The sequence below is a fragment of the Chelonoidis abingdonii genome, chromosome 22 (genome assembly GCF_003597395.2).
Source record: "Chelonoidis abingdonii isolate Lonesome George chromosome 22, CheloAbing_2.0, whole genome shotgun sequence".
Taxonomy (NCBI): Eukaryota; Metazoa; Chordata; order Testudines; family Testudinidae; genus Chelonoidis; species Chelonoidis abingdonii.
In genome coordinates this window covers 28,785,956-28,803,421 of record NC_133790.1, presented here as the reverse complement: position 1 = coordinate 28,803,421, position 17,466 = coordinate 28,785,956, and the positions used below count along the sequence as shown (strand labels likewise).

The 17,466-nt window shown below is 47.9% G+C and overlaps 1 long non-coding RNA gene across 1 annotated transcript in view; it reads left to right on the top strand.

Annotated features, from left to right (window-relative positions):
- LOC142045849 (uncharacterized) overlaps window positions 1-15,866 on the top strand; it is a 293,852-nt gene extending 277,986 nt beyond the window's left edge. The window contains exon 2 of the long non-coding RNA XR_012654749.1: window positions 15,746-15,866. This is a non-coding gene — a long non-coding RNA (uncharacterized LOC142045849). The remainder of the gene's footprint in view (window positions 1-15,745) is intronic.
- Window positions 15,867-17,466: the final 1,600 nt, after the last annotated feature.

Genomic DNA, 17,466 nt, shown 5'->3' with positions numbered 1-17,466 from the left:
TGTGCTTCGGCTTTGCTGAAACAGCACAAAGGATTCTGGGATGGAGATGCATAGGATTCTGGGACATGAGATCATAAGAGAAAAGGTTGATTTGGGAGTCATGAGAGAAAAAATGGGTGATTTGTGGGTGGAGGATGGACAGAGTTCTGGGATCTAATCTTCTTTAGTCCAATGGGCTCTTTGCTTATCCAGTGTTTGGGCTTGCATTGCAGTGGGACATCGGCTCCATAGAAGGGAAGGGGGGAGGATAAAAGGGAGGTGAAATGTGGATTTGTACAGGAGGAGAGGAGGAGGCAGCAGGGGGAAAAGGCAGATAAGTTAGTAGGAAGAGAAAGGGAAAGAGAGAGAAAAGACGGATGTGGGGGAAGCAGAGAGTGAGGAAGAGGGTGAGGGCCGGAAGACACACTTGGATGTGCACAGAGGAAAGGGAGCAGGGGAGCAAACAGGTCACTTGCCGGGCTCTGTGAGGTGGTCTTGCTGGCTAGGAGAGAGATGGAAGGACTCCTGAGAGGCAGGTGGGAGAGATGGCTCCAGGCCATAGGGTGCAGTGCACCTTGGAGCCAGCCCTTGGGGTTCTCCTGGGAAGGCATGCCCTTAGACGCAGCTCCCCTAAAGAAGCTCGGCAGGCCAGGAGCTTCCTTGCTGTTGGGGCTGTCCCTAGTCTGAGAGGAGACCCTGCTGGCGGCTTGGGGAGCAGCTTATCAAGCTGGAGCCAATCGAGAGCTCCTTGCTACCAGACGTATTTCACCAGCGATGGGGTTAATCATAGACAGGAAAGTTCTCCAAGCCTGGCCCCAGACAAAGCTGAATGAATGAACAAGGCCATCTAAGCGTTCCGGGCCGCAGGTCAGGAGGTGGGGGGTGGAAATTGGGCTCGCAGACTAGACGAGAGTCCTGGTGAGGGATCTTCTGGGTGACGCCTACGGTCAGGGATAGAAGGACGCATTGAACTGTAGGGAGAACCCCTTCCTGGCTCGCAGGGCTAAGGGCAATGGCGAATTGGGATTCGTAACTGATTGCCAACCTCGGAGCAGGAATTTAAGGAAAATCCTGGAGCAAGGGCCATGAGCTCAGTGAATGTAAGATGGCAGCCAGATGTCAGGGGCACCAGATCTCAAAATGCCCAGTTTGGGAAATTAAGGGACCTCATGTTAAGGGACTCCTGGGTTGAGGTGTGATGAAGGTATAGCCCAGAAGCTTTAAGCCAGGACCACCTAGCCTGCATCCATAGCCTACTATGCTGTGATCAAGATAAGAAAAACCAGACTAAGCCAATAGTGGGGTGAGGGGGGAGACCTCCAAGGAAAGTCCACGAGCAGCAGAAAGTGCCAATGGGGGAGTCAATAGATGGTGCTTTTCCCATTGAGTCAATACTGAACTGACATCCCCGTGCGATGCTAGGGGGTGATGTGTCGCTGGAGGGGCAGTCATTTGGATGAGATATAACCTGATCACTTGTGATCCTTCAAGCTTCCACGACCCTTTAGACAAGATCTGGCATGTTAACCCTAGTGTCCTGGTCATATTTCAGTTTGAGCAACAATCTGCCTGTCTTCAGTCTCCCTGCACTGGTATTCCAGATTCTTCTCCCCTTCCTGCCATAAACTGGTGTGGAGAAGCTGAACTCTCAGAAACATGGGTCCACTGCATGCTGCAGGGTAAAGGAATTCCTTTAAGTAGCCCATAGAGTGCATTGGTGTCCATTTCTAATGGTCTCTAGAGGGAGAAGGCTTGTATAAATATAAGATGATGATGATGATGATGAAGAATTAATGAAAGACTTGAAGTATTGTAAGTGAAAGAAGTAAAGTGACAAGAAAATAGACAGCAGTAAGAAAAACTTGGAGGAATACTAGATAATACTTTTATTGACACCCAGAGTAAAAAAGAAACCACAAAAATAAATCCAGGGACAGAGGAAAACTCAGTACAGAATAAGGATTGGCCTCATTTTAAAAGGGATATTGAAAAATTGGACAGGGTGCAGAAAAGAGTCACAGCAATTATTAGAGAACTGGAGAAAATGCCTTAGACTGGGAGACTTGAAGGACTCAGTCGTTTTAGCTTATCAAAAAGGAGATTGAGAGGTAACTTGATTGCACTGTCTAAGGACCGTCACAGGGAGAAAATACTGGGTACTAAAAAGCTCTAGCGGAGACAGGTAGAACAAGAACCAGTGGCTGGAAGCTGAAGCCAGACAGATTCCAGTTAGAAATACAGCACACATTTTTAACAGGGAAGGTGATTAATCACTGAAACAAACTACCAAGGGAAATGGTGGATTCTCATGAAGTCTTCAGACCAAGACTGACTGCCTCTTTGGAAGAGATGTTTTAGTTAAACACAAGTTGTAGGGTTCAATACAGGAGTAACTGGCTGAAATTCTCCGGTCTGTGTTATATAAGAGGTCGGACCACTGCATGAGCTAATGGTCCCTGATGGCCTTAAACTCTATGAATCTAAGACAACTGATAAATAAAGGATGAACTCAAATGACAGAAAATAATGTGATGGCTAAATTCACCCTACTGTACAACTTCCTCTCAGTGGGTATAAAGAAAAGAACAGGGCCATATCTACACTATGGCACTGTAGCTATGCCTCTGTAACCCCATGGTGTGGATGCAGACTACAGTCACAGAATGGATTTTTCCATCACAGTAGGAACTCCACTTCCTTAAGCAATAGTAGCTAGGTTGTCAAGTATCAGGGGGTAGCCATGTTAGTCTGTATCTACAAACATTTGTTTTTTTAGTAGCTAGGTTGATGGAAGCATTCTTCCATTGACCTAGCCGTGTCTACACTGGGGCTTAGGTTGGCAGAGCTACAGCACTCAGGAGTGTGGATTTTTCATACCCTGAGTACCATCATTATGTTGAACTAAGTTTTAAGTGTAGACCAGGCCTAAACGGTTGGAGAATTTTGGCACTTGAATAGAGAGGTTTGAGGTAGCTGAGGTCATGTCTACACTATAAATTTTGGTTGATGCGAGTTATGTTGAACTTTGGAGGAAGGGAATAAAAATCCTTGTCAAGAAGAAATTTTTATCCCTATGCATCTTAGGATTCAAGAAGAGGGCCAGATTTCTAAGCATAAGCAAGAGATCCCTAGCTGTTTAGCCTGGGTTAGTGCTAAACGACATATAGAATTTGTGTAATATAGCAACTTCTATTGTCTTTGAAACCTGAGACTGTGACTGATTTGTGTGTGTATGTTTACCTGATATGATCTTGTAAATAATTCTTATTTCTTTTCTTAGTTAATAAATCTTCAGTTAGTTTATTACAGGATTGGCTACAAGCGTTGTCTTTGGTGTGGGATCTGAGGTACAATTGACCTGGGATAAGTGACTGATCTTATGGGACTGAGAGAAACCTGTATGATGTTGTGATTTTTTGGTGTAAGGGACCATCTATCAGAGAGGCAAGTTTGCCTGGGTTGCAAGTTAGACCGAAGTGTCTAAGGGGATTGTCTGTGACTCCATACTGAGACTGTTATCATGCTTGAGGACCTCACATTTGGTACATGGTTGGCAAAATCTAAGTACAGAACTCACAACTAGTTTAGGGTTTGTGCCCTGGTTTGTAGCAGTCTGCTCTGAGGTTGGCACGCATGTTCATGAGCCACTCTAGCCAGCTTGACAATCACATTGTAATGCAGGTTTCCCATGATGAGCAGGGCCTGCAGAACTTGCAGATGCAAAAGGCCACTTTCCTGAATCTGTGCGCTGAGCTCACCCTAGTCCTCCAGGGAAGCCAGCATGTGAGCTGCACTGACAGCGGAGAACGGAGTGTTGATCACACTCTGGAAGCTTGTAATGACAGATTGGTACCAGTTAGTGCAAAATCATTTTGAAGTTGGAAAATCCACTGAGGAGGCAATTGTCATGCAAGTGCATAGAGCCATTAATGATCTGCTGCTGTAGAGTACTATGACAATTGACAATGTGCGGGACATAGTGAATGGAGTTGCATCTTTGGTGCTCCTGAACTGTGGCAGGGAAATATCACTATTTTGGCACCAGCCCACCTTTTCACAAAGCACATCAACAGAAAGGGCTCCTTTTCTATGATTTCATAAGCATTGGTGGATCACTGGGGATGCTTCACTAATATCAGTGTGGGCTGGTCATCTTTAAGAACACAGAGCTGTTCAGAAATCTGAAAGCAGGATCATTTTTTCCTGACCGGTCAATTACCACTGGCAATATTGAAATGCCAGGAGCGATCCTTGGGGACGCAGCCTACCCCTCCCTCCCCCAGTTCATTTAGCCAAACACTGGCAACCTCGACAGTACCAAGGAAAGATTCAACTCCTGGCTATGCAAGGGCAGAATGACCATTGAATGTGCTTTTGGTAGATTAAAGGGATGCTGGCGGTGTTTATTCACTAGATTGGAGCTCCTGAGCAAAGTATCCCAGTAATTATAGCTGTCTGTTGTGTCCTGCAAGATATCTGTGAAGGAAAGGGGGAAAAGCTGCTGCCAGGGTGGAGGGCAGAAGTGGAGCAGCTGTTTGCTGACTCTGGACAGCCAGACCGAGAGGCTATTACAAGAGCCCAATGCAGAACTATGCGGGTTGAGGGATGCTTTCGAAGAGCACTTTGGTAAGCCACAGTCGTGTTCTGTTCTGAGCTATTCTCTGGTCCTGGAGCTTTGGGTGCTGTTAGGAATTGTGCAGTGCTTGTTGTGCATTTATAAATATGGCTGGGTATTTACCAGGAGCTCTAGATTATATGGTGCTTGCTGTACATTTACAAGGACTGGGTGCTTCGAGAACTGCTATGCTTTCTGCAATGTGTGTCGCGAACCAGTAAAGATAGCTTTATTCTCCAAAAATAGAAATGTGCTGAGTGGCAGAAACAGTGAAGAAAAACAACATGCAAAAAAAAAAGAGGCAGTGCAATATAAATGTTTAACATAAATTAATGGAGTGGATCTTTAAAATTGGAAAGGCAGCAAACATGTCACTGCACAAATGTAGTCACAGTGGCTACAAATCCCCACCAGTGGTTTTCAGAGGTCAGTATATGTGATGCTGCAGTCTCCTAGCTGTCCTCCAGGAGGAAGTGATGAGTGTATGAATTTAGCCCGTGATGCCCTGTGATATTCTGGGGGGCACAGAGAGCTGTGACAATGGTGTTCTCCAAGGATGACAAAGGAAGGGTGGGGAATTTAGGATTGTTGGACTTGTAAATCAACCAGGGTCTGCAGCACTTGGGTTTGATGTCCGAAAAGCCCCATTATGTCCTGGTGCAGATCCCTCTCCTTTTCCTGCTGGGACTCTTGGGCCTTTCTCCTGTCCACTCTGGGCTTCTCCAGACCGTCTGCCATGTTGGCCCTCCAGGCCCTGTGTGAGGGTGGCATGTGCAAAACATCATCACTGCCTCAGAATTTGTCCCATTCATTTCACAGAAGCAGACACTATAAACCAGGGGAAAGCCTGCAGGGAGGATTCTACCTCTGCCAGGCCCCTCTGTGTTGTGCTGCAAGGGGCCAAGGAGACTTCTTACCCTGCTGACACAGTGTAGATCTTCCAAAAGGAACCACACTCTCCCCTTCAGAGCCCTGGGTCTATATGTGACAGCTGCCACCTTGGCCAACATTATGGATTGAACCAGTGACCTCCACAGTTAAAAGCTAGAATTGCTGCCAGATTGAGCTAAAGCACCAGGCTTTGTAGATAACAGCTGTAAGATGGGTTTCAGAGTAGCAGCCATGTTAGTCTGTATCCACAAAAAGAACCGGAGTACTTGTGGCACCTTAGAGACTAACAAATTTATTTGAGCACACGCTTTCGTGAGCTACAGCCCATTTCTTCGGATGCAAGATTAATAATCAGCTGTGGATCAGGCATGACAGGGACCACGTGGCACACTCACCAGTGGGTGCCACATATTGGAGACCGGAATGGGACACTCCATAGCCTATGGGGCTGTGGAGATTCAGGGCTGCTGCAGTGTGCCCCACAGCCAGCTGGCAACTGTACACTGAGCATCTGGGGGCTGTGCTGAATTGTGACAGGAGCAGTTTCAGCCCCCAGAATAGCCCAGAATCCCAAGACCACAAGGATGGTTTAAAGTCACCTTTGCCCCCACCCCTTGGACTGCACCTACTAAGGAAGCACCAGGAACGGGGGCTGGAGGAAGGTCCATGGCAGGGGGGTGCCTAATGGAGTTCTGGGGCACTACTGGTGCTGGAGGAAGCATGGGGCTTGGAGAGGATGTCCAGGTCGGGGAAAGGGGAGTAAATCTATCCCTTGTCACCCTATAGTGTGTCCTTCTCAGGATCCCATACTGTAAGCAGGGAACTCACTAAGTGGGTGCTGATCAGCTGACCATGCTGCTGAGACATCTCTGTACCAAATAGTGAGTCCCTGGCAGAGTGAATTGGGGGTTTTGCTTCAATTGTCCATGTGTCTCTGTTCTGAGAGCCGATGTTGCCTGCATGGCGGGAGCCATGACTGATAGTATTTTGGGGAACCCAATTCGCTCTCTAGACCCCTCTTCATTTATAAGCATCTGAAGTGCACTTGACCTTCGTCAAACTCAGAGGAATCCGCACCCTCAGCCCAGGAGAGGGAACAGACCAAATGAAGCACATCCAGGCTAGGTCTGCTCCCACAGAAGTAAAGGGGAAGACTCCCCAGCCCTGTCAGGGAGACATCAGGTCTTTAGACTTTAAATATTCCTGAGCTGTGGAGTCTAACAGCTGCCGGTTGGGATTGGGATGGGTTTTGTTGCCTTCTGATTGTGGGGTCGATCCCAAGTTTTTGCCAAGTCCTCCTTGGTGTGAGGAACATGAAGTGCTCAAGATAAATTGGGATGTTTTAGACTCAAATGGCTAAATATCAGGGCTTCACAACATGATGCCAGCTATCTGTGTTTCCCTCGCAACAGAGATTGACATCACAAGTACCAAGGGGCAATTTAAGGCAGGAAACTCAGGAACTAGTCCCTGCCTCTGAAGTGGCTCAGCAGGGCAGTGATCCCATGAGTAGCCAAGGGCCGGTGGGAGGAGAGGATCTAGGAGTTCATTGGAGCAGAAGTAGGACAGGTGACAGAGGAGAGAATAATAGAAATGTCGACTGAGAGGGAGCTCAATAAGTTGTTAAGTCCAGTCTTCTGCACAGAGGCAAGACTAAGACGACGGAATCCAGGAGGTGGGGATTCACAGATTGCAAGGCCAGAAGAGATCATTGTAACCATCTAGTCTGATAGCACAGGCCAGAGACCTGTCCCAGAATATTCTCTGTTTGGAATAGTGCAGATATTTCAGAAAAACATCCAGTCTTGATTTAAAAATTGCCTGAAATGGAGGCTTCCCCATGACCCTTAGTAAATTGATCCAGTGGTTAATTGCCCTCACTGTTAAATAATTATACCTTAATATCAGTCTGAATTTATCTAGCTTCAACTTACATGCTAGACTTTTATCTGCTAGACTGTTGAGCCAGTTATCAATTTTTTTTCTTTCCAGTGCAGGTACGTAGGAACTGTGAACAAATCGCTTCTTAAACTTCTCTTTATTAAGTTAAATAGATTGAGCTCCTTGAATCTATCATTGTTTCTAGTCTATTGATCATTCTCATGGATCTTCTCTGAACCCTCTCCAATTTTATCAACATCCTTCTTGAATGGTGGGCACCAGAACTGGACACAGTCAGAGGTGAAAGTAAGCCGGTATGCCCCGGTACGGCATACCAGGAAGAGTAGGTGCACCATACCGGGGCAGCACAGCTTCCCCAGGTGGCAATTGAAAGGGCCTGGGGGTCCCCGCAGTGGTTGAAGCCCCAGGCCCTTTAAACTGCTGCCAGAGCCCTGCTGCTGGAGCCCTGGGGTAGGGGCAGTGGGGCTCTGGGGGTTATTTAAAGGGCCGGGGCTCCCACTGCCTCTACTGTCCTGAGCCATTTAAATAGCCCCTGGAGCCCCGCCACCACTACCTCAGGGCTCCGGCAGCTATTTAAAGGGCCTGGGGCAGTAGAAGCAGGAGAGTCCCCAGAGCCCTGTTGACAGAGCCCTGGGGTAGCTGCAGCAGGGCTCTGGGGTTTATTTAAAGGGCTGGGGCTTCTGCTTCCTCTACTGCCCTGGGCCCTTTAAATAGCCCCCAGAACTCTGGAGCAGTGGCAGGGCTCCGTCTGCTATTTAAAGGGCCTGGGGTTCCCGCTGTCTCTAGCCCTTTAAATAGCCCCTGGAGCCCCATTGCTGGAGCCCTGGGGTAGCAGCGGCAGTCAGGGGCTCCGGCAGCAGTTTAAAGGGTCCGGGGGGGTAGTGGCAGCCAAGTCCTTGGCCCTTTAAATAGCAGACGGAGCCCCTGGCTGCTGCTGCTACCCCAATGGGAGAGGGGAGGGCACTTACCACCACAGGGCGGGCTGGGACTGGCTCTGAGCCCCATCCCCACTCCTTCTGTCCAAGCCGGCCCCAACCCAGCCCCGTACCGGTAAGTCCCTATTTCTACTTTCACCCCTGGACGCAGTATTCCAGTTGTGGTCACACTAGTGCCAAATACAGAGGTAACAGAACCTCCTTACTCCTACTTGAGATGTTCTTGTTTATACATGCAAGGGTCACATTAATCGCCAGACTGTGAGCTCACATTTAGCTGAGTATCCACCATGACCCTCGAGTCTTTTTCAGAGTCACTGCTCCCCAGGGTAGAGTCCCATCCTGCAAGCATGGCCCACATTCTCTGCTCCTAAATAGACACATTTATCATATTAAAATGCACATTATTTTCTTGTCGCTTGCTTACCAAGTGATCCAGATGGCCCTGTATTAGTGACCTCTTCATTATTTACCATTCCCCCAATCTTTGTGTCATCTTCAAACCTTAGCAGGGATCATTTTATGTTTTCTTCCAGGACGCTGATAAAAATGTGCAAGAGTGTAGGGCCAAGACCCAGCCCCTGTGGGACCCCACTAGAAAAACACTGGCTTGATGATTATTGCCCATTTACAGATTACATTTTGAGACCTGTCTGTAAGCCAGTTTTACTCCATTTAGTGGGTGCTCTTTGATTTTGTATCACTCTAGGTTCTTAATCAGAATGTCGTGCAGTTCCAAGTCAATCACCTTACAGAAGTCGAAATGTATTACATCACGACTGTTACCTTTATCAACCAAATGTGTAATCTCATTTAAAAAAATGAAGTTAATTTGACAGGATCTATTTTCCATGAACCCATGATGATTGCCATTAATTTCAGTACCTTTAATTCTTCATTAATCGAGCCCTGTATCAACTGCTCCATTATTTTTCCCAGGATCAATGTCTGACTGATAGGCCTCTAATTATCTGTATCATCTCAGGTACCCTTTTTAAATATTGGCAGAACAGGAGCTTTCATACAGTCCTCTGGAACTTCCCTAGTGCCCCAAGGCTTGTTGCAAATCAACATGAACAGTATAGCAAGCGCCTTAGGATAGGGGTGCCGGTGATGCTTCTTGTGGGAGCTCCATGATTTGGTGGACCCCAGACCCCAACCCCGCTGACTATAGCAGGAAGAGCTCAGAAACCTGCACCCAGCCCCTATGTGACAGAGAACCAGGTTTGCAGACAGTTGGCTCTAAAATGTGATGCTGTACAGGAAGCTGCTGCCTGTATTCCCTGAGCACATGGCGGAGAGGTAATGTGGGCTAGAGGAAGGATTCATGAGCTCTGTTTCTGATCGCTGCATGACCATGGGGGACTCCTGTGTCTGTGACCTCTCTGGGCCTTAGTGTCCGGTACCTGTGAAATCGAGTCAATGCTCGATGCTTTCTGTCGCATTGAGGTGGTGTGCAGCTTCAATGGTTCCTGACTGCAGCACACTTTGAAGTAATTAAGTTCTAAGGATTGTCAGGCAAGCATTTTGTGTGTTCATTTTGTAATGGAAACTTCACGGTTCCCCTGTCACTGGAAGCCCCTTGGAATCAGAGGGGCAACACTTTTTCTTGTCTTCATTAATTGCAATTAGAAACTTCCCATTGTTCTGTGTGGTAACTGAGCCGGGCTGAAATTCACTCTGCCAGACTCACTAGTTGGACTGAACTCCCTCCCTCCCAAGTTGCATGCTTGGTTTACTGCAGTACCTTTTTACCAGGAAAGGAAGGGCACAGGCCTCCCAGGGGAGCAGCCCCAGCCAGATGCTTTTTGTCTCTAACAAGCAGCAGGATGCTAAGTTGACTACAGGCAGTGAGTCAGAAATTGTAATTCTGTTTCTCTTCGTCCTGTGGGGAATTCTTTTCTTGCCTGCTGAATGCCGGGCGAAAAACTGCCCTCCCCGGCACCATAAGAACCCAACAAGCAGAGCAAAGCAAAGCAAAGCAAAGAGCTTGAGAGATACAGCTAGGAGGCAGGCTCTGGAATCTGTTTTCAGCCTCTCCTCCCTTCCCCCCATCTCCTCTACCAGGCATTATCACCTTATATGGCACCACAGAGCTCCTGACATGCTGTGAAGCAGAGAGGTTTATTTTGAGGTTCCCGGATGAGGTGTCATTAATGACACCTAAGCTCACCAAGACCTGAATGGATTTTGTAGGCCAGGTTTCCTCCCTCCCTTGCGCCCTGTTGATCCGGTGCCGTGTGGACCAGCGTGCAGCTGCGGTGTGGGGTGGCATCCACACTTTTATTCTGATCCTGTGAGCTCAGGTCCAGGTTCTGGGGAGCCAATTGTCTATTGGTGTCAATGGGGGCTGTGGATGCTCAACTCCGCCTCCCACCCATCAGCTTTCCCCCTCCCCACACCATACAAAATACAGCTCCCTCCCCAGCCCCTCTGACCATGTCAGTCTCTTCACGGCCTCTGTGTTTGCCAAGCTCCTTAACCCAACTTTTAAGGCTCTTTCCATCTTTGCTCCTGCTTATTGTGCATGCTTGTCTCTGCTGCCATTTGCTTCTCTGTCCCATGAATCCGACCAGCCTCAACTAGACATTTGGCCTGGTTTACCACATCCATCTTTGCACATGATTCCATACTGCCCTGTGCACATGGATGGAGATCCCTCCTTGAACTGATCCTCAAGGCCACCACAGGTTAGAAAAACACACACTGTCAGGAATGGACTAGCTATTTCTTGGTCCTAGCTTGCGTTGGGGGGCCTGGTCTAGATGACCTATTGATGTCCGTCCAGTTCCATAGTTCTATGAGTCTACTCTTAACTCCTTTGCTGTGAAATCTGGCAGAAATCGAGCAACTAACAGCAGCTTGGTCTGAAGCAACCATCAAAACAGACAAGCCAACTAACCCCAAATCCTGGCCAGTAACTGAAGAAGCCATAAACACAAGTGATCTTTGCAACCATGAAGTCTTAGCACTGCTGCCCTCGGTCTCCATCTCCAGCCAGCTACTGGTGACACTCAGTTGTCAAGTCATGTATGAAATTGTGATCTTTAGATGTTTACTGTGTCTTTTTATGTTTGTACCATGCCTAGCACAATGGGGCCCTGACCCGAGTTGTGGCAAAACAAACTGCGGCCTATTGCAACACAAATATTAATTATTAACCATAATGCAACTACAAGGGAAGTAGAAGTAACTGGAAGTTTATTTCTAGAGCTGGTCAGGATATGGGCTTTTTGTCTTATCCAAATTTTGAATTTTTCATTAAAAAAACCCAAAAGTTTTGGGTTTTCTCTGAAAAGTTTGTGAAGAAAACTTACAATTTCTGCAGAAATAGACACTTAGTAAAACATTTCATTTACTCAAAAACCCAATTTTTCATTGAAAAAAGTTTTAATGGAAAATTTGCAACTGCCCCTCATAATAATGCAACCACAAGAGTCATAGCACTAACAGGAAGATTATTTCTAGAGTTGTTTGGAAAATCCATATTTTGCATGGGAAAACTGACAGAAATGAAGAAAGATTTGTTTTTGCTGAAATTTTCTGCAGAACATTTTGACTTTTCATCAAAAACCCTGAAATGATTAGCCTACCAGTTTTGTTGAAAATTTGAATTTTTCCACCGGAAGAAGACACTTTTTGTGAACATTTTTGCTTAGCAAAAACCCCAATTTTCCATCAAAATCCAATTGAGATGGGTTAATTTCATCCAGCCCTATTTATTTAAAATGACTTCTCCATCTTCTGCTTCAACACATCACAAAAATTGCAGTTCAATTTGCCTTTGCAATATTTGCTTTCTCCAGGGTACATCAAGTAGCCTCAGTCTGTATCCCATTACTAGTCTTCTTTCTTCTCTCTTGGTTTTTCAAAGTGGATGATGAAAGCCTTATATGGTTGAATTGTACCTTGGCAGGTGGTTCGGCAGCCCTTCCATATTCAAGGCTTTAGTTACTGGAATAAGTAGGTGCTAGTTGAGCCAGCATGGGAGAGATGTTTCTTCTGTAACTCTGTGGCTATGAAATGACACTGTTCTATATAGATACTACCTAATGGTGGGCTATAAATGTTTGATTACTGCGACTTTGTGATGGGCAAAATATGCATGAGCCATTGAGGTCATCCTGGGGAAAGGCCTACAAAGCCTCCATCGCGCTCCACACTGGCCTGTTTTCTGTGAATACCATGGGAAATGTTTTAGAGTGTTTCAGATCATCATTGGTACCAGTGGGGGCAAAAGACATATCTGGCTTCAGGACTAAGCTTGATAAGTTTATGGAGGGGATGGTATAATGGGATAGCTTAATTTTGGCAATTAATTGATCTTTGACTACTAGAGGTAAATATGCCCAATGGCCTGTGATAGGATGTTGGATGGAATGAGATCTGAGTTACTGCAGAGAATTCTTTCCTGGGTGCTGGCTGGTGAGTCTTGCCCACATGCTCAGGGATTAACTGATCGCCATATTTGGGGTCGGGAAGGAATTTTCCTCCAGGGCAGATTGAGAGAGGCCCTGGAGGTTTTTCGCCTTCCTCTGCAGCATGGGTCACTTGCTGGAGGATTCTCTGCATCTTGAGGTCTTTAAACCATGATTTGAGGACTTCAATGGCTCAGACATAGGTTAGGGGTTTGTTACAGGAGTGGGTGGATGAGATTCTGTGGCCTGCGTTGTGCAGGAGGTCAGACTAGACGATCATAATAGTGCCTTCTGACCTTAATATCTATGACTCTATGACTCTGCCAGAGGCTGTCCATATTCCTAGGACTCTAAGGGGGAGGAAACCTCTAACAAACCCATTTAGAAACACCAGCTTCCTCATCCATATGGTTTTTCTATACATCACATTGGAAGCTTCCTTTAAATCAGTGGGATTGTTTGCTCACTCCTTAATTTGGCATTTTCTGGTAGCAAAACTGTTCTCGTCTCCACTCAGCCAAGAAAATGGGGGACGGGGGTCGGGGACTGGCTGGAGGAAATGCTGAGAGTTTCGTGCTGTGCTAATGGTTTTGCAGTGAGGCTGGGTCTAGGGAAAAATAATATTCATTTGGGAGCAAGCCAGACCTGTGCTGTGTACCAAGTGCTACCAGGACAATGTAACTTTATGCTGGGAGGAGGCAGTGCTGGCATGCCAGGAGAGCAAGTGGTAAAAGTTCATATTGCTAGTGATTTCTTAAAAGCATTGCTGAGGTGGATTGATATTGAAAGGGATGAGGCCCCGCGTGTTTGTTACAAAGCTAAGCAGCCAACCTGCCATCCCCTGGGAGTGCTCCTGCGTTAGCTATGGCTGCTGGCTGGACAATGTGCAGGGTTTACTAACGAGATACTGCACCTGGCAGGTACGTTCTGGGTATTCACCAGGAGTCTTGCTCAGCAGAGGTGCAGTTTGCAGTGAGCATCAGTGTCCCCAGCATAATATACTGTTTAATTGTATTACCATAGCCCCTAGGAACCCCAGTCGAAATACACTGCAGAGAGCACCCTGGAAAAGGAGCAAAAATATTCATCCAAAGCTTCCACGAGCACCTTGCAAATTCAAACAAGTTTGGAAGGAAGCTCAGCTCTTCTCCTGCACTTTCCTGCTGACATCCTTCCAGTGACTAGCAACTGTGTCCAGCTGGAACCCAGGAGCGCAGAGGACTCTGCAAAAATAAAAAAGGATGCTGATAGTGTACCTGGGTGGGCTGGTAGCTTTGATTGGATACTAACCCCTCATTAGATAAGCAATCCAGTCTGAGAATTGCCACACCACATCAGACTTTTCTCCTGCTCACTCTTATGCTTCCAAAGTGCTCCCAAAATCCAAGGGCAGGGTCCTTCTCAAGTGGGACCCAGATGACTCATAAAAGCATCTCTCCTCAATCCCCAACTGGAATCTTTTTCCAGTGTCTGCAAGCTCCCTGCTCCCCAAGGCAATTGTCTGAGCCATGAGGCCATGTCACGCTGGTGCACAGCAAATGAAGTTTGTAGCCATTAATAAAGCGCATTAGGGGAGTTTTCTATATCTATTTATGAGAGCTAAAGAGAAAAATCCATCTGGGCTGCTTTGCATGGAGATAATTCCTGCCTGCTCTGCTGAAAGTGACCCCCTAGTCCTGTGCTCTCAGTAACATGGCAATCAAGGGCGGTGGAACAGGAAGCAATCGAAGCGTTAAGAGGACGAAAAGGTTCAGGCTGCTGGGAGTAGGAAGCTGCGTTACAGACATGCCAGGCTGGGATCGGATGGATTGTCACTGCCCAGGCTTTTCATTAATGTTTAATAAGGAAAAATGATTATAGAAATTGAAACGAGAAGGAACAAGCCTGGCTATTAAAACCCCAGGCCTAGTCCTTCAATCTTCCCCCTCTCCTAAGAATGTGCCATGAGGGGGCGGGAGGCTGCAGCAGCAGATTTCCCAGCATGCTCTCTAAGGCTATGTCTATACACACAGCAGTGTGTAGAGTGCATGCTGTGTATGCCCCCCTCCTAACACAGGTATAAATAGCAGCACCGATGGTGAGGCACTGCTTAGGCGAACAAGGTAATGATGGTCCTAGACCTCTGGGTCCATTCCCTACGCAGCTCTCCACCTGCCCAAGCAGCGCCTCCCACACCCACACTGCTAATTTTAGCAATGTCATGTCCTGCAGCTGGACCCTTTCCCTGCTGCTCCCCCCACCGGAGCCTTTCCTCACTGTAGTGAAAGGCTCCTGCAGCAGGACGCTACTGGATAGGCAGGCCCCTCATTGGCTATTAAACCAGAGAGTCCTGCTTTTCTAGGGTTCGTTCCCCATCCGGTACTCAGACAAAACCAGACATGGCTTTGCCCGATAGTGGGTGGGAGACACCATTTTGAAGAGCGCCCCCACCGGTGAGACCTTGTCACGCTGGCAGGGGCGGAGCAGCGTGCTCTTCGAAATAGCTCTCCCATGTGGCATGACCTCATACGCACCATGTGTCCAACCTCATGCTGGAAGATGTGAGGGTCACGCTGGCAGGGGCAGGACAATGTCGTTCCCAGAAGTAATGAAATGTCCCACACGGTGGGAATGCATCAGTGGCCGTGCTACTGCCAGAGCCTTTTCCTTCTTCCTTCCCCTGGCCAGAGCCTTTCACTGCCCCATGTAGCTGCACACCACAGTGTCATGTTGTGATGAACTGGGACTATTCTTAATGTTTGCTCTGAATACTGTGTTGGTGCCTCAGTGTCCCCTAGGCAGTTCTTAAGTATCTGGCAGAGCAAAGGGCCAGTGCACCTAATGCCTGGCACTCTGTATCCTAGCAACTGATGGCCTGGGCCCCTCCTCTGCAAAGGTGCCAACTGAAGGGGTTGGAGACAAAGGGATCAGGTGACCTCCTGGCCCGGGAAAGGAGCGGAGCAGAGAGGAGGGGCTGGAGGGGTTGGTTAGTCTGGAGCTACCTGGGGATAAGGAGTGAAGTGCAGACCTAGGGGTCTGGCTCACTGCCCCCCAGAATGGACCCGGCCGAGGGGTCTGGTTCGCTGTATCTACAAGCTCTGTTTTAGACCCTGTTCCTGTCATCGAATAAACCTCTGTTTTGCTGGCTGAGAGTCACGTCTGACTGCAAAGTGGGGGTGCAGAACCCTGTGGCTTCCCCAGGACCCCGCCTGGGTGGGCTCGCTGTGGGAAGCACACGGAGGGGCAGAGGATGCTGAATGCTCCAAGGAGAGACCCAGGAGGTGAAGACGTGTGAGCTTCTTGCCCTGAACAAGTCTGCTCCAAGAGAGAGGAGGCTCCCCAAAGTCCTGACTGGCTTAGTGGGGAGCAGTTCCAGAGCATCGCCCGGGGACTCCGTGACACATGTATCTACCCCTATATACAGAGGTGAAAGTACAGCATACCGGCAAGAAATGGTAAGCAGTGCCAGACTGGACTGGCTTCCCCAGGCTGGTGATTTAAAGGGCCTGGGGCTCCTTGCAGCAGCTGCAGCCCCGGGCCCTGTAAATCACTGCCTGAACCCATCTGCTAGAGCCCCAGGGTAGTGGCAGCAGGGCTTTGTTGGTGATTTAAAGGGCCCAGAGCTCCGCTGCCCTAGCGGTGGCCAGAGCCCTGGGCCCTTTAAATTGCCCCAGAGACCAGGGGGTCCCAGCCACCTCTGCAGGGCCAGGATTTAAAGGCCCTGCCTCTTCTGGTTGAGACCACACCCTTGCTCAGGACTCCTGCATACCGGTAAATCCTTTAACTTACCCTCACTTCTGCCTATATTCATGCTGCTGCCAGCATAGACAAGGCCTGACCTGTGCATGCAGAGTGGCCAGGGGCTTGCTGGAATAACAGTGTATATAACTGAAGACTGCATGGTAAGTGTGCACACGAAGGGCAGAGTAAATGTTATACCAGCCTGGAGATCAGAGAGACAGTCCAAATCTCACCACAGCAGCTACTTGCTGATGAAGTCCAAGTTCACGACTTCAGGGGACGGGCCAGGGGAATTCACTATCTGATTTCGCTGTGGCCCTGCCTGCATGGGCCTGATGTCACCACATCTAGGAAGTCACATTGGTGCAAGGCCCGAACGTGGATATACTGCCCCAGTGCAAAGCAGGGCTTACCCAGAGCTCGTTGCAGTGCGTTACTAGATCCTGCTGCCCAGGAGCAGAACCTGTGTATTAAGGATTTGCATGGTACAAATGTCCTTAATGCAGACAAGGTTGGAAGGAAAGATCCCTTCAGAGAGCCCACTTCTTGAGAACTGAGCTGTGTAATGGCTCCAATCGCTGGCTGTAGGGAATACACTATCTGCAGGTGACTCCTCTTAAGTCAGTAGCTTTTGTCTCTGGGAAGGAGAAGTTTGCTCCTCTTTTTTGAAGCAGTTGAGTGAACCTCTGTATCTGTGGAATGGTGCCCAGGAAGCAGACACTCTGCTAGTCGTTTTCCCCTGGTTTACACATGCTCAGAGCAGGAAGGTCTCATGCCTGGTCTCATTCCAGAGGTGAATTTCCTTTGAAGTTGGAGATAATCTGTTCTGTCATTGGAGTTACTGGAAAGGGGAAGAAACATCAAGAATTTTTTTTAAAAAACTTTTTAGCTGAGACCTGTCCAGCAAGTTCATAGCATGTGTAGGGGACAATTTTCTGATTCTGAAAGTTGAGGGACAACAAGGGGGTCATCCATTTTGGATCTGCTGTTAATCAACAGGAATGAA